Source organism: Erithacus rubecula (genome assembly GCF_903797595.1).
Source record: "Erithacus rubecula genome assembly, chromosome: 1".
Classification (NCBI taxonomy): Eukaryota; Metazoa; Chordata; class Aves; order Passeriformes; family Muscicapidae; genus Erithacus; species Erithacus rubecula.
This window is the reverse complement of record NC_136658.1, coordinates 9,231,211-9,256,262: the sequence shown is the minus strand read 5'-3', so window position 1 is coordinate 9,256,262 and position 25,052 is coordinate 9,231,211. Positions and strand designations below refer to the sequence as shown.

Here is a 25,052-nt window from a genome sequence, read left to right as displayed (position 1 = left end):
GTTTAGCTAACACTAGAAGTTTCTAAATTTAATATAAATAAAAACTACCAGGATTAAGAAGTCAGTGTCTGCTGGTAGTTAAAAACAAGTGATGTTAATGTGCAAAAAAATCTGCTTTATCTAGGACAAAGAATACCTACAGTTAATTCCAGCCCAGGAGCTCTTCTGGGGTTTAGTTTTAAAACATTGTCTCCACAACCAAACAGCCCAGTTCAGGGAGAACTCTATTTGCAGAATGAAGCATAAATAAAATAATGCTATCTTTCTTTTTTCCTTGTAATGCCAGATTTAGTTCTGTTTCTTTTACATATGTAACACAAATATTGTCATAGTAAATCAGGAGTCTGATAAATCTGGGGATATGATACCTTCTTTGCTGTTTTTCTGAACAAAATACCAAACTACTGAGAATTTAGAGAGAGTTTGTGATGGAGAAGAGAATATGGTTTAGGAGCACCCTGTATTTCCACATAACTATCTAAAAATATATACTATTGGACACTAGTCATTTAATAGCAGGTAAAGGGGGATGTAATGCCCTCCAACACTGAGAATCTTACAACTATCTTTAGAAGATGTTGCTTCTTACCAAAATTCTGAAAAGTTTATTCCCTTAAAACCTTTCAGTCATTTTCCATATGAACCATACGTGATCCTTTTGTGTGTCACTTTGAAAAATGGATTCAAGGCTGGATCCACAAAGCTTGTGGGAGCTTGTACACATGTGGAGCTCTTGAAATGAAACATCACTTTCTGAATGGGACTGCCACATTTTGAAATAATTTGGAGCTTGAAAGAAACTGGCAATAGTTTTACAGGAAGTAAATAAAGGATGTAGCAACCATAACATAAAAACTCACCAGCAATTTCTGTTTGGGTAGTTCTTGAATTAAAGAGCATGGAAGACAATATGTATAAAGATGCTTTTTTCAGCTCTCCCAAGAGTAACATGATACTGGTGTGTGGCCACCACCTCCCTTCTGCCTTACCTGTGTTATTTATTGCATTACATATGAATGAGTGTCTGGTTCATTGTCAATATAGCTTTTAGACCTGACTCCTGTTTTCAGGAGAAAATTGAAAGCTGATTATCTTCCTTTAATCTCAGAAAACCTTCTTAATGGTGTAATGAGATATAAATCCTACTTTTACAGAGGGCATATGTACAAAAAATTATTCCCTAAGGAGGGTTTCCTTTTGGTTCAGTTGGGGATTTTTTAGTAAGATTGCAAGTAGATACATAGAGTAAATTTTTTTGATACCTACTGTCTTCTCACTGTTTCTCCGTTTTGGTGGAACTTTGAAGTAGAGAATAATTATTTTCACAAATATTTTACAAATTCTTGTGGTTAAATTCACATTTTGTAAAAAAGAAGAAAGTAGTTAGGACCATAGAATCAGTTCTCTCTTTCTCTGTGCTCTTCAAGAAGTTTGGTAGATTTAATTTGCATGTTTGCAATCTGTTTCTTGACAAACTTTATGAAAGTGTTTCTTATGTGAAAAAAAAACTAAAATAAAACTATCCAGCTTAGTGCAGCTCCCAAGACTCAATATGAGTTCTGCTTTGGATGGAATGCTGGATTTCCATGGATTCTTTTGTCATGGGGAAGATTGAGACCCCGTTAAGGGAAGAGTTGTGGGTGGATGTGCCCCCAACACACCATGCTGCTTAGGTAGAGTCCTTGTCCAAAAATTACGTCCCTAATAGGGATAATGTTTCCTGTTTTCAGAGGAAATAGATTGTGCAATCTGTCTGTTGGCTGATTTCCTTGCTTACAATACGACTTTCAACACAGTAATGAGAACTCTTGGTTTTGTCATAGCAGAACTTAGAAATGGAGTAAATTACACCAGAATACCAACTAAGAATCTGGTCCTTATAAAATTCAGAAAAATATAAGTGACATTACTAAACTGTTTTGTGGAATTGTAGATTTATTATTCATGTCAGAGTGAGCAATTTGATAATGCTGACAACTTCCTGCAATGCAGAGGCTATATAATTTCACAGAGGAATTTTTTTCATCAACCAATAACTTCCTGTGTAGTCCAAGTATATCCACAAGAAGATTACGACTCTGGGGATTTCAGTTGCTGTCATGCCTCTAGGAAATTGTTTATTGTGATTTTAACTGTTTTAGAAACCGAGCTTATCTTATTTTCCAGATTGGAGCCATTGGATCTCTGCTAACTTTGTATTTCATATTGAAAATCTTTCCACTGTTAGAAAAGCTGTGTCCTCGCTATCCACCAGTGATAATGGGGATAGAATGAACCAGGATTTAGGGATTGAAACTGTTCCCCTGGTGTTCTGCCGGAGAGGTTAAAAAAGACTGCTTAATGAGGAGGAGTGGTTTGTCAAACCTGAATACCTTTAGGATACATTTGAGTCCTTTTCCAGGGAATGGGTCATATGCATGTTTTTACTGGAATGCTTATAAAAATTTTCAAAGGTTTGCTGAAGGAATGCTCCTTGTAGGTGGTTACATATGGAAAGGACAGATAGGTGGTGTAAAACAGTTTGTAAGTCTGTATTAATGACTCCAAATTCATTCCCAATTTATAACACATAGGCAATGCTGAAATAACCTGCTTGAAAATTAGAACAAAATTTATCTGATTCTCTACTGTAACCATTTCATGCTGCATCCATCAGAGAACAGCCATGGTGCAAGAACTGAGATAGAATGAGGTTTCTATCTTGCTGAAAGTCAACCAGAAGTCTTCCCCAAATTAGGTCGTATTCACAGCAAAACAGAGAACTTGTGCTGCAGCCATTATTCTAACAACATCCATCTGTAAAGCTGTTTCTCTGTCATAACCATGTCTTGGCGCAGAAATTTGCGAAAACCACACACTCAAAATAAGTAATAAGGTTATCAAAAGATGGGAGGAGAGGCTACTTGGAAGGAAACACTTAGAGGAGCTAATCCAATGCTAATGCATCTGTTGAAATGCTGTTAATTTTAGGATAACTCTTAGAGGAAAACAAAGAAAATTATTTCAGCAAGTGGTATAAGGTTTTGGGGAGGTTTGTTTTGTTTTGTTTTTTAACAATTTTGCTGAACATTTATTATATTTTCTTAGGAAAGGGTTTCTTTAAAATTAGCACTCTGGGCCTTTTCCTCCTGTATAAACATCCCCAAATAAGAAAAAGTAGAATGACTGTAATGTGCAAGCAATAATCATTTCAGCAGGGGACAAAAAAGCATGCATCCATGTGCTGTTTTGGAAACTGCCCTGCTCTATTCCTGTGTTCTTGGCAATGCCTTTGATGGCCAATCAACAATTTTTGGGCTGTGGACAGCGTGGATCTTTCAAGGATGGCTGCAGGCAGCCACTCCTCCACTTCTCTCATGAGCTGGTTTTCAGCACTGAACTGTTCATATTTACTCCAGGTTTGGCTTTCTTCCCAGACTGGAGCAGTGAGCTCTTTAAAGGAAAGCCCTGCTGCAGCTTTCATGGGAGTGCATGTCCTCAGCAGCCCAAATACAGTGATAAGCATATGGTTTTGGAAGATTTTATGGGTTACATGGAAACAAGTGCTTTTCCTCATTTTTATGGGGGAGGAACCAGTGTATACCTATCTTAGCAGGTAACAGGTTTAGACATCTGCCATGCTCAGGCTTTCATAGAAGTCTGGATCCTTCCATGTAGGTCTGCCCCAACACATGGAAGTTTAGTCCTGCTCCCAAGTGAATACAAATAATTTATATCACAGCCAGGAACAGATCCAAGGTCTCTTAATTTCTATTCTGTATTATTAATGTCTTGCAGATATCTGTCATGTCAAACTTTCCAGGAAGCCCAGGAGTTGAGTTTGGTTTTTAATAGCAGCTATTACTCTGATTTCTTAGAATTAGCTTTAATCATTTTAGAAGAGCTGTACAGCAATCTGAAATGTCATCCTAATGCAATATTTTGATACAGCTCTCTCATGGCATATATGTTAACTCTTAGTTGCAGGCACAAGCAGGAACAGCCTTAAAAAAAAATAAAAAACAAGTGGGAGGGGTGAGAGAACAATAAAGAATGGTTTTGCTCCATCCCACAGTAATAATTTCAGCTTTGTTTCTTGGATGTTTTCAGTAAATTTCTTTCCTGTTCTGATTTCTAGGAATAAATAATGAGAAGTCTCAGTGCACTGTTTAATACTGTATTTGGTTCCTGAGAGCAAAGTAAAATGGATACACTTCAAGTCTCTTCTTCAAATCTCATCAAATCATGGTTTAATAATGGAGAATTATTCATATATATAAAAGATCTGAAGGCTTAAACACATGAATCTTTTTTTACTTAAAAAAAAAGTGAAACACATGAATCTTTATTGTTTCCTCTATCCTGACTCCAAACCCTTGAATTCACCTTTCAGATTATTTCAAATTTAGAACATTAATTTAAAAAAAAAAACCATCATTTTGAATTAACTCCCTTTGCAAGGTGGTAATCACATTTATGAAATGGTACATACAATATATGCATTAAAAAATAGTAAAAAGGGATGAAATGAAAAAAATAAGGTACATTTGCTCTTCCATAGAGCAACACTTGTCACTTAATAAGCATCTTGAATTTGTACTGAAATTGATTTGGCTCCTGAATACACTTTGAATTAAAACTCACTTATCTACAAGCTTGATATATACATTCATATGAATGTAATAATTTATATCATATTGCAAGAACTTTTATCAGAGTGACAAATGTGTAAGCATACACAAGTAAGTGAGATCAAAATGCATTGCAAAAGAAATTCCCTTTATGTGGGAGGTATGCTCTTGGGCCAATAAAATCAGTTTTTTGAGTCATCTAGCTCATTTCTCTAGTGAAGACTGGGAAGACACCTTTTATCTGCCATGAAAACTGATTAATTTCTACTTTTGGCTCTCTTTACACCACAGGCTTCTGCTGAAAATTAGTTCTCACTTGTAATGTTTTCAGCCCCAACTGTGTTTGCCCTTGAAATCAGCCTACTGTATACAAGTATTTTGGATTGAAATACATACATTTCTTCTAACAATTTAATGAAAGATTTCAGCCCTCTTGGTTTATTGATAGACCATCATGCAGGCTTCACAGCTCTGCTCATTGATAAGAACACCTACTGACAAATTTTATTAACCTCCCACTTTGAATTCTTATTGAATAATTAAAATAGTTAGGTTGCAAAAGGTTATAAAATGTGTATTTTAAACTGTTCCCTTAGTTCCTGCTGCTGCTGCTTTCACTGATTATTGATGTGTAGTACATTGTCCAATTTTGCTTGGACAAACCCTTTCTTGAGGCCTGAACATTCACCCTTCTGCAAGTAGTTCTATCCCAGCTGTGAGTTTTGTTTATAGTATTTTGAGAATACAATTAATCCAGGATTGAGGAGCTCAGAAAAACCTAGAAATTGTTCCCTACTCAATCATCATTGCTTTGTATGAATTGTTTCTCAGTTCAGACCAAATATTTACTCTCCCCTGAGTGGGCATAAAGACAACGCAATCTCAGACTTGGTCCTTCACAGAAATTAAACTGAGCTAGATAAGACATTCCAAGTAATGGTCTTGGCTTACCTGGAACCTTTCATAGTTTTGTGTTTCTCAGACTTGAATTCGTGGCCAGGCTGTATTGCTAAGAATATTTGCTGTTTTGTTCCCCGTTCCTGCGGAAAACAAGAACTGGATGCACTCGGGAAGCTTTTGGGTCTGAAGGGGCTGGGGTTGGAAGGCCATTCTCTTTCCTTGGACAGGTGTTGAGGCTGGGCTTCAGTCTGCTCAGACCTTCTGCTGTCAGTCAGGGAAATAGGAGAATTTACTTTTACCTCTTTAAATCGTAGGGTAAGAATTCAATGTTGAAATATTAAACTACATTATGATTTGGAGCAACTGTTCTCCAACAGGAGAAACATGTATTACACCAAAAAGAGAGAGATAGTTGTTTATTACCTGATCTTCTCTTACCAAAGATATAAAAATACTTACCTATTACACATCTATTATTTGGCATCATTTATGTAAAATTCTAATCTCAATTGTATTATTCATGAGAGATGTTTGGCCTAATCTAACATATTGTTCTTAAAATGGATTCTTTAGAAATGGATTCCTCTGGTGAGGTATTTCTTTGCAAGGTGAGGGAAGCACACTTTAAATGGATTACTGCTAAAATATCCTGGAATGTGTGATACTAAGCTAGTGGCCAATGCATGAAGTTACTTCATGATATTTAGAAAACAATGACATGAATATTAGGTTCTGCATAATAACATACAGAGAACTTGGCAGTGTGATTTGTTCTCAAACTTTTCTTTGAAATAATCTTTCTTCATATTTGAACAGGAGGTTTTTCAAGACTTGGATATAAAAACCCGTAATTTTTAAAAATCTGACTTCTTATGGAGTCTGAAGGCCACAGATAAAAGGATATGTTGGGTAGAATATCTTGAGAGTACTTTTGTTAAAACATCCTTGATATCTCTTCTGTCTGCCCAAGTTTATTTTTCATTTGAAACCAGCTAATGTTTTAAACTGATCTCACTTCCAGTTTGTTTTCAAAAAGCAAACCAGTCTTCCAAAAATAACATGATAAGAGGGGTCTGGGCAAAAAGGGTCCATCTCATCTACATATCTATAGATGCGTATACAAGAGGGCTGAGTATGTGAAGGAGAAAATCATATTTTATCAGCTTAGCTGGAAATAAAATATTTCTCTTAGGCAATGGTTTGGTTTGCTAACTTCAAACTTCTTTTTTTTTTTTTTTTTTTTTGTTTGAAACCCATGAAATTAGAGACTAAGAACAAACATGATAAGACACTTTACTGCAGTAGCAAAACCAGACACTGCTGTAATATTTTATGATAGCCCAGGAAGAGAACTCACTGTTAACTCGGGACCATACATAATAAAATACAAACACAGATAATGACTCTAACTCCTTTTCTTTACAGGGTGGAGATTATAGTAGCAAAGAAATGGCAGGGTGCACTGATTGTCAGAAAAGCATTCCTTCCAAATGACCTGGTGACCCATCAATTTTATTTTATTTTGCTTAAATTATATGTATTGAGATTCCAGCCATGAAATTGATTGCATAATGGCACTCCCCCTGAGCCCAGAGGAGTCCTACCAAAGCAGGGATGCTGGAATATGCCCAGGCTTTTGTGGGTTTGGAACCATAAATACCAGTGGAGCTTGCAGCAGTCCTTGCTGCCAAGGAATTTCTGCATCTTGTTCCTACATCTCATGTTATTTATTGTTATTTTATTTCTGGGGGTTGCAGCTTGGACGTGTGTATCTCAGTCAGAGAGGATCCTGAAGGCAGAATGGGCCAGCTCTAGTGAGCCTCTATTGATTTAGTGTTTATTGGGGAGGCAATATAGTGTCTGTGTCATCAGGTGCTGAGATAGGCAGGCTGTGTGCTTCTAAGTAATGGGGTGGAACAAACTGGAGCTGTTTCTAAGTCTCCTTTCATCTTCTCATGTGTTATAATGCAATACCCAAGTACAGAGAGGATAAGTACATGGATTAGACTGACTGAGTCCACAGTCATTAGAGAAGTGCATATTCCCCTGGCCATTAGCAGATGGAAGAACAATGGATAATCAGTGTGGGGTACTTAGTGTTGTTATCCTAAAAATCCTCTTAGCCAGACCTTAATTTGATCACCTTTGAGGATCAAACAGGTTCTCTCCATGTGAAAGCTGCATTTCCACATTTATCAAGAAAGCAGAAAGATTGAAGGTAAAAGGTATAGCTGGAGCTGGATGAGAAAACAGCATTTCACATCTGAAATTACTTATCTATCTCTTTTCACTGGGAAAACAGTGCCTGAGGAGCAATTTTATTTCCTTACATTAGGTTTTGCAGTTAATTTACCTTCTCTTCCCTGCATACTTATGTTTCATGTGTTTTGTTTATGAAAACCTATCAAATCTGGATTACTTTTGTGTCACTCTCAGATGAACCAGCAAAGTCTACCTGAATAGATAGAAATAGGTACTTCCCCCCATTCATTGCATTTTATCTTTTCCCACCTTATCTTCAAGAAAGGAAAGATTTTTCATACATCAGGAAAGGAGACAAATAGCAGTTTCAGGGATTTCTTCACAGAAGAAATTGTTGCTCATTAACAGCAACACTGATGTCCAGTAAATACAAACACACTGTGGTCTTTTTGAGACTTGCAGATAAAGCTTGACACTTTCCAGCTGTCCAGGAAGATTCTCAGACAAGAGGGCAAGCAGCTTCTCAGTGAGACTGCTGGAACTGGGTGGCTCCAGTGATTAGTAAGATTTATCTAGGCCATTAGTTTAAATCTGATTCATGTTGTCCTCTTAAAGCCCTTTTTGGCTGTGTTAGATTAAATGAAGCAGTAGTTTATGTAGTTCCTACTGAAAAAACTGCTCATATCACCAAAAAGAAAAAAATAAACCCAACAAAACGTTTAATGTTGTTTGCTGAGGAAAATTCAATGAGCCTTTAAACTCAGACCTCAATTTTTGGTGTCATTCCCTCCCTCTGTCAGCCTCCTTGTTGCTGATTGAGTAATCTTTTTGGTATTCTCTCTGTCTTCCAGTGCAGTACATAATAAGTCTGTAGTATTGAAATTCATTGTGGTAATACTGTGCTTTACATCTCAGCAAAACTCAGTAAAAACATCAGATATAATCAAAAGAAAAATAGTTGATAGGCTTTAAGATTATCAGAAATTATCATACTATTTTAAAGGTGACATTTCTGAGAATAAGAGGGTGGAGCACAAGCAGTTTTTGGATTTTGTTTGATGTGGGCTTGGGGTTTTACTGTTTTGTTATTTATACTGTATCTGTGTTATGTAACATAGGAAATAGTGCTGCACTCACCATCCCAACCAATGAAGAAAATCCCCAAAATCTGCTAAGAATCAATGTCACACACTTGGTTACCTGTACCCAGCAATTCCAAGGGTGAGGAAAATGCTGTGGCAGAGGAAGGCACTTGCCTATGGAGTACCAAGGAAGCTCAGCCCTGTTTTTTGTGCCCCTTTCCATGGTGTTCAGGGGCAGCTTGAAGCCAAACTCTGGCAGGATCATTTTCTTTCACTGTCAGAGGTCAAATTAATGAGGGGTTTCTGCTGGGACCATCTCCCATTTCCCCTTCCTTTTAACTTCTGTATAATTTCCTTTGTTTTCCATTGATTTCAGCTGGTGAACCCTTACTCCTCTGAAGGGTTTCAACAATACAGACATTGAGCTACTCAGTATAGTTTTTTGGCATCTATTGAAATAAAAAAATACTCTTCCAGCTTGGCACAGTGCAAATTCACAGACCATATGGCATCTTGTTGAAGTAACTAGATTTGTTTTAGTTTGCAAATACTAACTTGAGTATTAAATGCCAGCATTTTTTTTTTTTCTAATGCAACAGTACTTTGGTGATGAGGAAAAAAATTAAATTCAACCTTCTGCTTATAGGATGTATTTTGATCCCCAGTAGCCTGGAAAATCAGTAAAAGCTTTGCTCAGTTTGTCCCATGCTGGGGAGCAGATTGACCTGGCTGTTTTTTCCCCTTTCCTATCCAAAGGAGTTTCAGTTTTCTGAAAAAATTTTATCCTATTTGATTTGTTTCTGGCATTTTTTTTTTTTTAAATTTTAATATCAATAAGAAAAAAAAATTAAATTAACAAATCCAGATTTTAGGTGAGTCTTTAAGAGATAGTTGAATATGAAACAGTCATAGTAGATATTTTCTTATATATGGTGTATTGCCTAATTTTTATGCTATCTCTTTTATCCTGGATAGCCTAAGGTATCAGAGGAGGAGGGAACTGTGTTTGCCAGACCACTACACAGTTAATGCTACAGTTAATGTCACAGTTATTAAGGTATTCCATGTGAAAAATATACACTTTGATGCAAAAGTAGTTGTAAATATTTCATCTGGCAGTTCATAAAGCAAACTAGTAAATTTTCTTATTATTAGCCTAGATTTTCTTTTGATTTTACTAATTTCATAAAAATATTCACCATCATCTTAGATAAGAAATCTGAGGAGGCAGTGACTGAAAGCCCAGCTTTGAAAAGAATACAGTGAATGCTCTGTTGGCATTTGCAGAGATTCAGTCAGGGCTTGAATGTTAAAAATCCCAGATTAAACATAAATGCCAACGTAATATTGGTGACTGACCTCCCAACACCACATTAGTTTGAATTCCAAAGCTCAATTTTAGCTGGCCAGGCATTAATATTAGAAAAATTTGAATTTTCTCTCTCATATACATTTTTCAAAATTACTGTAATGAGCTGCTGGTGAGGAGGAATAACGTTGCTTATGCTCAATTTTTTTCTGTGTATCAAAATGATGACAATTTTTAGGTCCTTCTTCAATGATAAATCTTCAAAAAGAATGTCCTCTGCTTCCAATTATGCATGCAAGCCTGTGAGTCCTGACCATCTTATCCCAAGTTGCCTATTTACAGTCTTGATGAAACACTGATTAGCTCTGATTAGCTAATGGATCTCTGATTAAAATGTCTAATTAAGAAAGTAAGTTATTTTATTCATGCAGTCAAATTAACTTCCTTTCACAAAACCAACATGAGATAGCTGTACATGCTGTGTAAGTACTTGATTCTGAAGGTGCACAGTGCTTCCCAAGCAGTGACAATTTAGAGCATCTAAGTTCATTTCATTAGGTATTGCAAGTTATGCAAGTTTATACCACTTTAATGAAAAGTATTTGTGCAAATAATGTTTCCTTGAAAACACTAGTTCATATTATAAAGCAATGAACATCTTGTTAGTGCTGTTTTAATCATGAATTTGTGTTGTGTGCAGGTTTAAACTAGTTAAAAAGCTTCATTGCTGGATATTAACTGACATGGTAGTTTTACTTCAGAAATTTTATTGCCAAGTAGAAATTTAATAATATTTTTCAAGTGATTATTCAGTAACTTTTAGAAATAATGATTTTGAAATGATTTTTGAGTGGTCTTCTAACCTTTTCATGATAGAATATGATGAATCAAAATGTGCAGATTTCCATTATTTTTAACAGTGTATTGTAAATTTTAGCTTGGCTGCTTAGTGGATAATGGTGGATAAAGTGGATTGATTATGCTGTCACAGTTGAAACAAATTAATGCAGTGCAAAATTTAATAAACCAATGGGACAAGTTTGTCCACAAACTGATGTGTTCAACAGCTATTGTCAGTATTTTATAAACCTTGCCAAGCTCAACCCAAGTAGGACCTAGCTGGGGAAATTTTCTTTGTTTGGTACTCTGTAGTGATACAGGTGGAGTGCAAAAGTTATCAACAATTTCCAATTCTCAGCAATTGGATATTCTTTTAAACAAGTTGCAGGAGAGATATTCTAAATTCCATAAGGATGATAGGAAATAATGGGGTCTATGGGAGATGGAAACGAATCAACTTCTTTTCTTAAGGAACTCACAGTTAATTGCACTTAAGAAATGGTCTGTACAAATTTAATGAAGGCTTTAAGGATGTGGATTTATGGTGCAAGTGTGGCAGCCAAATTATCTATCCATGGATTTAGGAGTCCCTTAGTACTCATAGAGGTGATAGACCATGATGGCTCTGAGGAACTATTAAATCCATCAGGTCGAAAACAACTTCACATGACAACTTTTACACCCACATTAAAAGCTGCCAGACATTTCTCCAAAATCCTGGCTGCCAAAACAGCTGCTTTTTCTGCTAGTCAAACTGAACCATTCACAAAATATGCTCCTGAACAATTATTGGCATGTTTTTCATTGTCTGACTTTGGTGTCAATAAAAATACTATCTGATATGATGACAAGAGAATTTATCAGGATTTCTCTCCTCCACTGAAAATTTTGACTTGCCATTGTGAAAGAGAAAATAAAATGGAGGAGGAAAAATTGTATAGGGCCATTAGAAGTCAAGTTCCCTGAAAAGAAGTTAGAATCTAAGAAAATATAAACCTGATAACCATGGCACAATAAATTTCCAATGTCTGGAATTTCTTCTGGAAATGAGGAGAAAGAAATGAAAATTCCTGTTGCAACACCATCCTCGCTTTTTTTCTATTATGTACCTACTATATATCACCCCATAGAGACCCATCTACTCCTACTTCATCTGTCTTTCTGGTAACCCTTGTGCAGAGTAATGTCACAGAAAGAAATGAAGGGGCAAAGTGGAACACCACTGATAGCACTGCCCAGGGGTAATTTAGTGGGCCATGACAATATTCTTAAAAGAAATATATGGATGCCTATTGTGGCCAGGGTACAGAGAGAAACAAATCACTTCTGCATGAGCTGTTGGTGTGGGAAGCTTCCAATTCTCCCTCATTACGAATGTTATTAGAAAGCTGAGGCAGGCTCATAATCACATTGAGCCTTGTTTGGGATGTTAGTCAAATCATTTAACCTTGTCACCTCCCTTTAACCTCCTATCTCAACCCAAGAGTGTTGACAAGATCAAGGAACATAAAACACTTCATATCCTCTTGATGGTGGAATGTGATACTGCAGCAAGAGAATAGCTTTGGATTTAACACAGTTCTTTTGTTTCAACTGGCTGCAATATCATTTGCAACTCGATGGAGATGTTAGAAAAGCACACAATGAATTAAAACTTTTTTAAGATTTTAAGATAAGGGAAGATTTGTAGTTACATATGGAAATATCTGCTAGTGAAAGAAGGAAAGGGAAAGGAAAGGAAAGGAAAGGAAAGGAAAGGAAAGGAAAGGAAAGGAAAGGAAAGGAAAGGAAAGGAAAGGAAAGGAAAGGAAAGGAAAGGAAAGGAAAGGAAAGGAAAGGAAAGGAAAGGAAAGGAAAGGAAAGGAAGGAAAAGGAAAGGAAAGGAAAGGAAAGGAAAGGAAAGGAAAGGAAAGGAAAGGAAAGGAAAGGAAAGGAAAGGAAAGGAAAGGAAAGGAAAGGAAAGGAAAGGAAAGGAAAGGAAAGGAAAGGAAAGGAAAGGAAAGGAAAGGAAAGGAAAGGAAAGGAAAGGAAAGGCCAAAAAACAAAACCAAACAAACAAGTCAAAACAAACATGATAAGTTTCTAAACAAACCTCTGTGAAGCAAAAGAGGCTAGAGAAGCAGGAGAATATCTAGTAAAATACCAGGTTCTAAGAAAAGAAAATACCAGATTGAGGAAGTGAGAGAATACTTAAATTATATGTTTTTAGAAGAAACAGCTTGACAGGCACAAGCTTTCACTGGACTGGATGTACCAAGTGTGAGAGAAAGTCTTTATTGGCACTGTTGAGTATCCATAAGACTCTTCCAAATCCTACTGTGAAAAGAGGCTGGAAATAGAGTCAGGGATGACTTGTTCCTAGCAGACTCTCATTTTAGTGCTGTAAATCTAGCAGCCACTGTTGTGTCAGGAAAAAAGTACTGAATTTACATTGACTTTGTCCAGCAGCTGGAAGTGCAGACTCAAATCACTGTGGAGGATACTCATTGCAAACTAACTATGGTGGGTTTGTCATGTAGCTTGTTATAAGAGATAAGATTTCATCTATGTTTCACAAACTGAAAAAGTTGATTTGTATGCAGTAGTTCTTGCTGAGGAGTTCATGCAAGTTGTAAAGAGTCATAGAATGGTTTGGGTCAGAAGGAATTTTAGAGATGATTTTGTTCCAACCTCTGTGCCATGGGCAGGGACAATTTCCATTGGACCAGGTTGCTCAGAGTCCCATCCAATCGGGCCTTGAACACTTCCAGGGATGGGGCATGCACAGCTTCTCTGGGAAATCTGTGCCAGGGCCTCACCTTACTCTTCTGGTAAGGAATTTCTTCCTAATTTCTAACGCTAACCTATTCCCTTTCAATTTGAAATAATTTCCGCTCAGTACAATTCTCACTAACATTAGAAGCAGAAGCTTTTTTGTTAAGGACTATCTTTTGGGAGACAAGTTGAAAATTTGGGGTTTATTTTGGTGTGTTGATTTGGGGTTTTTATTGGTTTTTGTTTGTTTGTTTGTTGGTTTGTTTGTTTGTTTTGTTACTTCTTTTAATTACATTGCTAGGTTTTGTGGATTCATCTCCAATACATTGTTTTCAGAAATTGAACATGCACAATTGAAAATAACATTCTCATTTTTGAAGAAAAGAATATTTTGAAGTTAGCTCTCTGGGAAATGATGGGGGTTACAGTTTAGATGATTGCTGCCTTCTTTCTCCCACAGAAGTTTAGTTCTTTTTTGGAAACTCAATGCACCACAACAGCTAAGAAAAAAGAAACAAAACATCATATGTAAGGAGGATATGTTAAATTTTCAATGTTATCACTCCAAGGTTCTGATCTAACACTAGAAAAACATGCTTTTTCTGTACAATTTTACTGTTTTCTCTGTATGGAAATGTATATTCTTTAATAATCCATCTTATAATGAGCCTTAATTGCAGCCTGGCCAGGGCTGCATTTGCTCAGCTGTAGCTGCTGCTGCAATAGCTGGAATTGCTTTTAGCAGTGTGGTGTCTCAGAGGGCAGATGAATAAAGATCAGTTGAGTATTACTCTTTGATTTTGATAAATATTCAATTAAAACAGGGACTATGAACAGCAAGAGCTCTACCAATATAAGCTCCTATTTTTTTTTCATCCTCTTTTCTTTTTATCCAGCATTATATTTTGTCCTTTGTAGTCAAAATTACCTACCACTCCTCTTGCAGAAGAATTTTACTATCAGTTAAGAAAAACAAAAGTAAAAAAAAAATGGTGTTCGGTGGGTTATAAGTCCTCCAGGAAAACATATTTATTAGATACTCATGTTGCAGAATTGTGTCTGGGAAATATCTGCAAGGGGTACTTTAACTGCATTGTATTGAAAGCCAAAAAAAACCAATCTGCATCAGCTTTTTCCACTTTGCATTAGAGGTGCAAAGAAATTCAATATTTAAAAGCTAAATACCACCACAGGCTTCATATATCTCTTTGTAATCACTTAACCACAAAAGTAATGACCCATAAGAAAAAAATCTATCATGATATTTACCATTTCAGCTGGGTACAATTAAATTATATAAGTTAATGAGTTCTCTTAGTGACTGAGACTACAAAAATAATTCGTTTTCTCTTTTGTTTTTTTTTGAGGAGGGACTATGATTACTTCCCCCTGCCTTCATTTGATGGTTCTTTGTAAAATCACTGCCCTGAAAATGTCAGCTTTGATTTAAAAGGAATGCAGATGCTAAGTCTCCTTTCCTCAATGGATATACAGATCTGTACAGGTTTGGTTTTTTTAAATCCATTTGGAATCAAGGTACAGATCTCTGTTCTCCTCTAGTGATGCTTAGTGTTGGTAATTTCTCCTTGAAATCTTCTGAATAGCTGATTACTAGCCCACCTTAAAGTGGAATATTTTCTTAAAATATATTAAACTATTTTCAGTTCAGTATATTTCTCATAAGTTGGGAGCAATAGGGAGGCATTAAGGAGCTAGGAGCTTTTAAAAATGAGCTGAGAGTTTAAACTAAGCTCTGGTGTTTTGCTCTGTTTTCAGTGATTCTGATCCCTTTCATTTTTCCTCTCTGCCTGCCCCAAGCCCTTCTTTTTGCCCTTGGAGTGTTTCCTTCAAAGAACAATCATCTGAGCCTAAATTCTAGGGCTGGTCTGCTTTCCTAGTTTACAAACCAAGAGACACACAATCCTTTAAAGAATGGACTTGTAGCTGTGCTGCCAGCAGAAAATTGTCTTTTCAGGATGGTGGAATTCCATGTTATTTTTCAACAAAGGCATAATAAGAAAGATATTTGGAAATAGTACCTCATCTTTCAATGAAAATCTGCCTCAAACTGAGGAAAAGCAGCATCCTGGTACTCACTAGCAATTTACGCAAATAACCAAATCCAAGGATTTTTAAAGGAGAGGTGGGGAAGTCTTTAGTAAAACCCCTTCAATCTAAGGTTGCTTGTGTTATGGCACAGGAAGGAAGGGAACACTCATGAGAGCTTTGCCATGCCTGTTCTGTGGGATATCATGGGACATTTTGGCAAAGTGGAAGCTGGGCCCCAATGCAGAGTTTTCAGATATGTGCTGAGACTGCTGCAGTTTCTCTGTGTGTGATTTTTTGTATGTATATGTGATTATGGAAGTTCAAAAGCCTTCTGGGCAGATACAGAACTGTCAGACAGGGTGGGAGTGGTGGTGTTATTTTTTCTTTGTACAAGTTATCTCCTCACAAAGTGAGATGGATGAGTCCATAACACCATAAGGACTTCAAGGCTGAAGGGCACTTTATAATATCAGAAAGGAGCAGTAATGCATCTGCACTCCATTATTAATTCTATCAGGTTTGTTCAGCTATATTTAAACAACAGTGGGGGAAAAAAAAGACAGGAGTACTCTGCCTTGACAGTATATTCAGGGGAAGGCAACCTGAAGTACCTAGAGACTGGCTTATATTGTGACTATTCCCTGAAGAGTTTCTAAACAGTGTTTTATCACATAATTTTTTTCTCATGGGACTCTTTGAATTAAAAGCTTATTGAGAAGAACTGTGCATGAGAAATGTGCCTTGTGGTCTGCTTGTTAATAGAAATGTTTTGGTAAAATACTGTAAATTATTAGCTTCAGATTTGATGTTGGAGATAATAAAACAATTTATAGAGGTTAACCCTGCATTCATTGTGAAGAAAAGAAGGAAATAATAACAATGTGTGGTATTATTGGTTAGCTTTCCATACTGGAAGACAGTGAGATCTGAGACTTTAAACTTGGCTCTACAATTGACAGAGCAAAATAAGTCCATCTATCATAGAGTGTGGGATGGTAAAGGATGGGTAATTAATTTTGAGGGAAGTCCACACGTTGTAGACTCGTGACAAAAATAATTAATCAGGTTTGTGAACTTGTAGATACACTTGATTTCCTATTCCTTAAGTCTTCCAGCATAAAAACTTGTTGCAAGGCTCACTTGGGGGTTTTGTTTAGCTTCAGTATCAACTTCAAGCTGACTTTTGACTTTTTAATTTATTTGATGCCATTTTTTTTTGCTTTATTTAATTCTTTTATTTCTTTCCCAAGAACCTCACCATTACTTTTTTCTTCTACTCACTTTGGACCTTCTCCAAAACTTATTAAAATTGATGCAGTCTTTTTTATGTCTGCTATTAAAGAGAACTGAAAGAAAGCATAAAACTGTCACAACATTATATCAGCTTTACATATTTATGAAAGAATAGTAAACTTATTATGCACGATAGCTTGTATTCAGTGGAGATCTGTATTGTAAATGAGTTTAACTACAGTTTCTTATCACTGAACAGTTACTACTGATCTTTAATCTGTCTTTAGGAAAGACAAATTGTGCTCAGTATTATTATTCTTGCTCTCCATCTTGAACTCTTTGCATGTAATATTATCCCTTCTGGAATGATTTAATTAGATTTTATATGATTGTGATTCTTAAACAGTATTGTAGAAGTTTAACAAATCTAGAAGTTAGACTTCAGGCAGTAACACTTCTATGATATCAGCTTTAACCTGGTGGTTATTTTAATAATGAAATTTTCCTGTGCAAAACATGCTGTATTTCATAATATTTAATGTTTTAAAATGCACAACACGTTTCACAACAATAGAAACAGCAACATATAAAAGAGTGTGAAATATTAAGCCTATTCTGACTACAGTACACTAAGTGTGCTGGTGTTCAAACTACACAATATGTAGATAATAGATGGAACTTATGTTTCTCCATGGGTACAGAGATAATTCTCCAGTTTATTCAGGGTAGGAGAGGACTGGTAGATGATCAGCAGGAGGTAGAAAAACTCCCTTGGGCAATCAGTGTCATCTCTGGGTGGGAACCAAAGAATTTCTTCAGCCTCCCCTCTCCTTGCTTCTCCCCCAACTCCCTCACATCTGTAACCCATCTTATTCCAATTACACCAACAGCCAAAATATTGCCTTTGACCCCATTTGATTTGACCTGAAGTCAAGTGGGGTTACATATCTGTGGTTTTGCCTAGCAGGGGTTCATGCTACTTCTTTGAGTACTTTGCAAATAAGCAGATTAGCAGCACCTAAATTTCACCTGGGGACTCGAGCCAACTGCAGACATTGAGTTGAGAACTTTGCTCTGAGCTGGAGGAACTCCTGAAGCCCTGACACTCTCAGCAAACACTTGTTCTAAAATGAGAGGGTGCTCCCTTTGCCCATGGTGAGGACTATTGGTAGGTGTGTCTATTCGAAATGGAAATATCCTGAGTTTGTAATGGATTTAAATTTTAATGTGACTATTTATGTACACCTATTCACTCTTTTGTGACCAGACTGTCTACAGCACAAGAGTTCAAGATCATTTTGGTAGTAATACACCAGGCTACTTCTTACTTCAAGAGATTTTTGTCATAAATTATCAGTTTCATGACAATTGGATTGGAGGAACAGAAAAATAGCTCATACTTCTCCCCCTTTTCCCATTTTCTTATCTTCCAGTCTCTTAATTAAACAATTATGTAATTAATGTTTCCAAGGAATAGCTACATTGGTGTCCAAAAAAATAACTCATATACAGTGTGACTTGTTTCCATATGGTAAATTTACATTTTTGTGTAAAAAATCCTATAATTGAATCTTTTCATGGTTATGGCCACAGATGTGTCTGCACATCAGTATTTGAATGCTCTGCATAGTTACAGGTAATTCTATGTATCATTCCCCCATCTAAGATCTTAGTTTAAAACAGTTTTAATTCTGCAGTCACTTTTATTATTTAATTTTACAATTAATACAGAGCCCCCAAAGTAAGTATTTTGCTGGTCCATATACTTTGTGTTTTTACAGTGATAATTACAATATTTGCCTGCATATTTAAAATTTACCTTGGTTAGAAATCTTTTAAGGGATTTAAATCATTGTTCAGAAATTTGCTAACCTTAGCCTAAAGTCAGGAGAAAAATTCACTCATGTTCTTCCCCACATGGTGCTGTTCACTGTGTGACTTGCAAAGATCTGGTCCTGGCTGACACCATCTCACTGCATCTAAAATTAATTTCAACTCAATCAATCCTCTAGTTCCAAATACTTATCTGTATCTAATCCATTCTCCTCTTTTCATGCAGACACATGCATGTGAAGTTTCTGTGAGCATGAGGGAGGGAAACAGATGGCTTTAACAGCAAGATTTTCCACTGACTTCTAGTTAATACAATATTTTCTCAGGAAAATAATCTCTCACATGATTTATTAGGTATTTCTTGAACAGGAAGCCTAGTAAGTATCCAAGTCATCCTCATTTCTTCCCCAAATATGTATTATGCCATCCAAATATAACACTTAGTAATTTTCTGAGGAAATTACCTTTCTTGTAGTTCTCGCCTTAATAAGCACATTGTTTTTACTTTTCAAATCACCATTGGGAGTTACCATAGGCAGAAATTGGTTTGAATATACCTAAATTGCATGGAACAGTGGTTTGGCCTAACCAGCAAGACCTTGCCTAGAGCAGGCAGTTTGAGAGGGTCAGGGTTCATTGGGAATGTACTCTCTCCAGGGCCAGTTTTCCTTCTTGCACACAGTTGTGAGGGAGTGAAGGAATGCCTGAGCACACATGATTTATATTGGTGCTCATATTAAGAAGCACAGAGCAAGCACTGCTAGCTCCTGCTAATGGCTTTATAAAGCTGCAATTCTGGCCTGTGCTTCCACTGATTTAAAACAAACTAATCCCAGCATTCTCATCTCTGCTTTCATGGGTGGTGGAAGAAGCCAGTGCCATTGAGACCAGTCTTTACATGTTAAAAGAGAAGCATCAGCCCAGTGGAAACTCCTCTCCCAGAGGGATGAAGAGGCTTGGCACGTTCAGCTGATGGAAGCAGGTCTAGAGATGAGCACAACTGTTACTCTGAGGAATCACTCCTTCTGGCATGTTTCCATAGCCTCCCAAAGGAAAAGCAGTCTAATGTTTAACCAGAGTTAATCCTTTTCCCAATTACCATTGCAAGCTGAAGCTCTGGAGGCAGCCAGGAACAGCAGAGAGGTTTCTTTCCTCCAGTCCATAGGGAAAGGGGCTTAACACACCCTACATGGAAACATCAGTAGTTCTGCAGCTTCTATTAGCTTTCAGAATTGCTGTCATCAGTGATGCAAAAATGCCTTTCCCTTGTCAACAATAGCATGAAGAAAATACACTCTGTTGCAGGGTGTGGGTGTGTGACAGAGCATTTTAATGGCAAAGAATGATAGCAAAATATTTAAAGGACAAAGTTCTGCCACGGTAACTCACTTTGTATAGTCCTAGTCATGCTGGTGATACCACTGTTGAGAGCAAGATGCACATGAGAGTTGAATACTTAAGTTTTGGGTTGATTTTGTTACAACTGAAAGGGCAATGCAGTGGAGTTTTTCCAGAGACCTGTGATCTCTAGCATTTGTTTTGTGTTTTTTCCATATCTCATGTGAATTGAAATGAGAACCTAAAATAAGCATTGTTTAATTTTAATGACTTAGTTAAACAAATGTATTTTATCATTTCATCAGGCTTATGGATTATTTTTTTCCTCCATCATTGAGCTGTACAACACAAATATTGGTTTTGCAGATAAGGAATTCAATTAGCATTTCAAAGGTGTCAGAGTCACTCCCTCTCCTAACAACTTCTTAATAGCTTATTTGGGATGATTGGGAGCTCTGATGAAATTAGACAGCCTAACAAAATTAAAGGACATACATAGGGAAAGAGAAGGTAATGTTTTATTTTGATATAATACAAAATTCATTCCAGAAGTTTTTGAAAATCTGGGAAAGAGAGTAGCACCTTTCCTAAGAGAGGGAAATGAATGCACTGTTATCTAGAATTTTCAAATTTTAGGAAAACTTTTGAACTTAGAAAAGTATCTGTGTATGTTTTAACTTCTCTGCTACTACTTACAATTAGAATTTTATTTGCAGTGCATTTATTAAGGAGAGCTAAATTTGCCCTGAACAAAGGAGCAGCATGGTCCTGCTGTATGTTGCAGATTAACAACCTTTCTGGCCTTTTGCTACCCTGCTGACAGAGGAGTATCCAGAGTGCAGGCTGGGCTAGAGCCCAGGGAGGTTGTCCTTCCTCCTTCTAGCAAGGCATGGGATAGAAGTTGCCAGCTCTGGGACTTCCACATGGTGCAGTGGATCAAGCTTCCAGTTTTATCTGTGCTGCCAGAAAAACAGACAGGATCCAAAAGTGCCTTGGGCACTCTAAGTAGTGAATCCATTCTAGCAGAAAATTCAGCTTTTCTCTTTTTTTTGATGATGATGTTCTGTTTGGTTTTTTTATGGCTGCTTTTTATAAAAAGGAGGATAAGGGAAGAAATGGGTTCTGTTCCTGCTAAAGTTTCTAAAAAGGTGGATATGAATGAAAATGAGAAATAATACTACTCAGAGCAGTGCTACAGGAGGCAGTAGGTGCAAACTCAAGTCCTTGTGACAAGTTGTGCCTATCCAGGTGGAGATTAGAAATCATGGAGCACAGGCTCACAAGGCTCTTTCACAATCAGTCTCTTCTCATATTCCAATGCATATTTTGCATGGAGTTAATGGATGTCTGACTTCACCCCCACCCTGCCCTTGCTAATATAAAACAGTATTTTATACTCACATGGTTCTGATGTTTATGTCTAAGATGCCTTTCAATCATCTCTCAGTACTATCTTAAATGAGATACTTCTCTTAAGGAAAAAAGACAAATAAAATTATAATGTGTAGTGTGAATGAGACTTTCAATGATTTTCAGGGATGGTGTTTTTGCCAAAGATAAGCACAAAATATACAGAATTGCTAGCTGACATAAAGATTTATGTAACCACCATTTATCTTAGCATGTGTGAGGGTTAGCTTCTGCCTAAGTGGTGACCTACCTTCCCAGCCTTGCATTTAGTTAGTAACAGCATGATAACCCTGTTAAAATGCAAAATATTGCAGCCTGTCTTTGATGCTGACTTCAGATTAAATTCAACTTCTGTGTAGGAGGATACAACTCTTACAGACTACAAAGCAAATGTAGCCCTACTGGTTCTTGACTGCTCTATAATAGGAGTTAATGTCCCAAGTTTGCTTCAGAAGTTCTGCCTTGAAGACAGCAGATGTGTTGCTAAAGCCATCTGGCTCTTTTTTGAATATAATTTGTATGCCTATAAATAATCACTATGCATATGGCCTGCATTTCAACCGTGTGTTCCTCAAACTATGTAAGTTAAGATAATTTATTTCTTCTCGTCTTACAAAGAACTTCTGCCATACATTCCTGTCCTCTTGTTAATATTCTTGCAAACTATCAGAGGAAAAAAGCAACTTATGTGTACTAAGAAGCCAGAAAAGTTGATTAGACAAGGAAAACTAAAATACCCCTCTAGGCACAAGCAATCAAAGAGCTCTTTTCAGTATTTCCCAGCATTTCAAGTAGCAATTTAGAGTCCCAGAGCTGATTCCATTCTCTAGGTTGCACGTGTGGCATTAGGAAGAAAAGTGCTGGAGAAGGGATGCAAACAACCTCAGTCAGAGATAATATTCTTCTGAAATTATTTCTGCTTAGTGCACAAAAACTTGATGTGTGAACTCTTGTTCACCTTTCCATTCAGGATTCTCTTACTGATCAGCTGCACAGTGATGACTTATATGCATAAAATATTTCCTAAGCACTAAATTTGGCTTTTCTCTACACAGAAAAAAAAATCTCACAAACTCACAAAGCAGATATTTAAATCAATTTCCATTGCCTGCATTCTGCTTTATGAATTAGTGCAATTCTGCTGCAGAACTTTCCAGTCTGTGTTCTTTAACATAAGAAAGATAAATTGAATATCATTTATTCATATTTGAGATTACCCACTCTGATAACAAAAATATAGAAATAAAGATGAATGTCATTGCATTCTAAGCAAAAAGAAACTCAGTTTTTGCACTTGTTGGCATCAGCAGAATAAAGAATTCACACAACCTTTTTAGATGACAGTTTGAAAATGCCTGTTATTTATTAGAAAATAGCAAAAGGCCTTGTTACATGGCTACTTATGAAGGAGCAAATTATTTATAGTCTGCTTAGCTACATATAACCCACAATTAATTGCAGTAAAAAGTCTAATATTTTTCCAAATTTTAGGGTAGTGGAAGATACAACTATCAGTGCAGACCTGCTTAAGTTCTCCATGAGGAAAGGACAGGAGACTTTTTACTGCAGATCCCACATGTCTACAATTCTCATGGGGGGCTTCAGCTCAGCATGAATTCATGTGCATTCTTAGGTTAATTGTGTGAGCAGCCTTTTGATTAAAAAAAAAAAAAAAGCATTTAAAAACTCTCAGCACCACTTAGATATAAGAATTTTGTGGAAATGTGTGACAGTATATTTAGGTGATTCAGATGTTGAGGTCAAGAACTTCAACTATGTTATTTGGCTTTGCTTAGGTGTGGTATAGAAATATGTCTTGCATATCCATTCAGATTTAGAAAGTCAAATGCAAACTATTTGATAGTAAGATTATTAGGTAAATATACACTAAAAACTCATACATGTTATGTGAAGGAATGCAATACTCTGCTTATCATTTCTCCTTCTTTACATATATTAGATTTGATCAATTGACAACTGGTTACCAACCTTCTGAACAAATGTTTACAAAATGATAAAAGACTGATTCTAAGGAAGTTAAAGGTTTTTGGAATGAAAAAAAATCTGAAATGTATGATAGCACTGCTTTTGGTAACCACTTGAAGACTGTCTTGGTTATGAGCTTTGGTTTTCCACAGTGATATTGAACTTCAGACCTTTTAAGTTACTATTGAAACAGAAGTCAACTAAGCACTTATTTTTGAGTTCCAGAATGATCTCCTCTGTCTGAGTGCACCACAGCCTGCCTTTGCACAAAGGATGGAGGCCTTGAAGGCTGGTGGTACATCTACTAAACAACACTTTTCAAATATAAATTGAAAATAGCTGTTTCCTTGATATTAGCTTCATGATCAAAGCTAGAATTCCCATCTCCTTCCACTTTCTTCCCATGACTATAAACTGCCTGAAAATGTTTGTTTGATTAGACTTTGTGGTTTTATTTGCTGAACATCTGTAAAACACTTGGGTCTAAAACCCTTTGAAACTTCTTGCCTCCTTCTCAGATTCTCTCATATTTGCATTGCCTCAATTTTGTTGTGTTGTTGGTTTCTGTTTGAAGCAAAGAGAAATAAGGATTTTGTAAACCATATAATGGTGTGTGACCATATTTTTAAATGCATCTGTCCTCCACCTCCATCACTCAGGATGCAAGCATGGTGCAATTAGACTGTCAATGTAGCACACAATTGTAATGGAAAACACCACTAAGACAGCAGCTAGTGATGTGATGCTGCATAGGAGAATGGAGAGAATGGCTGCATATCCCAGAAAACAAGGAATGGCTCTAAAAAAAGCACATCTAATGTAGCTGCAGAATGCTTTCCTCTAGCTAGGAGCATTTTTTCCTGGTTTTCTAGCTACTACTCCGGTGAAAAGACAAATCTCGTGTGTTGGGTGATGGAAATTTTCTCCAAGATGCTTATGTCTGATGTTGACAGAGTTTGCTTGCCTCCTTTACCCACTTCTGCCCTCTCTCTTTCTGCTCACTTGCACACATCTTCCTAGGAGACTGACTTCCATTGTGTGGAGCTGTGCTCATTTTGATTTACTGAAATTGTTCAGCATCATAATTGTGAGCATTCATTGTACAGAACAAAAGAAATATTATTTTATATAACAACAGAATACTTGCATCCTATATGAATTAGTCTCTATTGGGCAGTGTTCTGGAAGCTTAAAACATAGCCCCAGTTGGAGAAATTCATTGTATGAGTGAATGATACTTTTACTGTCACACATGGCAGTCTGACCATCTGAGTCTTGCTTTGGAGGAATTTAGCAGCAAATGTCCTCAAAGAACACAAAATCTTATCCCATGCAAAAGCAGCCTTTCCATTTGGAAATTACATAACTAAATGAGCTCAGTGCACTAATTATCTAGGAAACATGCAGCAAATTTAATTGCACCCTGTTATCCTTGTTGGGACTAAACAATACAAAAAGTGCCTGCATTGGTGCTGTGTTTGCTGCTACTTGCAGCTACTGCAGGGC

General features: G+C 36.7%; 1 long non-coding RNA gene across 1 annotated transcript in view; it reads left to right on the top strand.

Annotated features, from left to right (window-relative positions):
* LOC306810375 overlaps nt 1–23,481 on the top strand; it is a 31,241-nt gene extending 7,760 nt beyond the window's left edge. Inside the window, exon 3 of the long non-coding RNA XR_013776450.1 lies at nt 23,052–23,481. This is a non-coding gene — a long non-coding RNA (uncharacterized lncRNA). The remainder of the gene's footprint in view (nt 1–23,051) is intronic.
* Nucleotides 23,482–25,052: the final 1,571 nt, after the last annotated feature.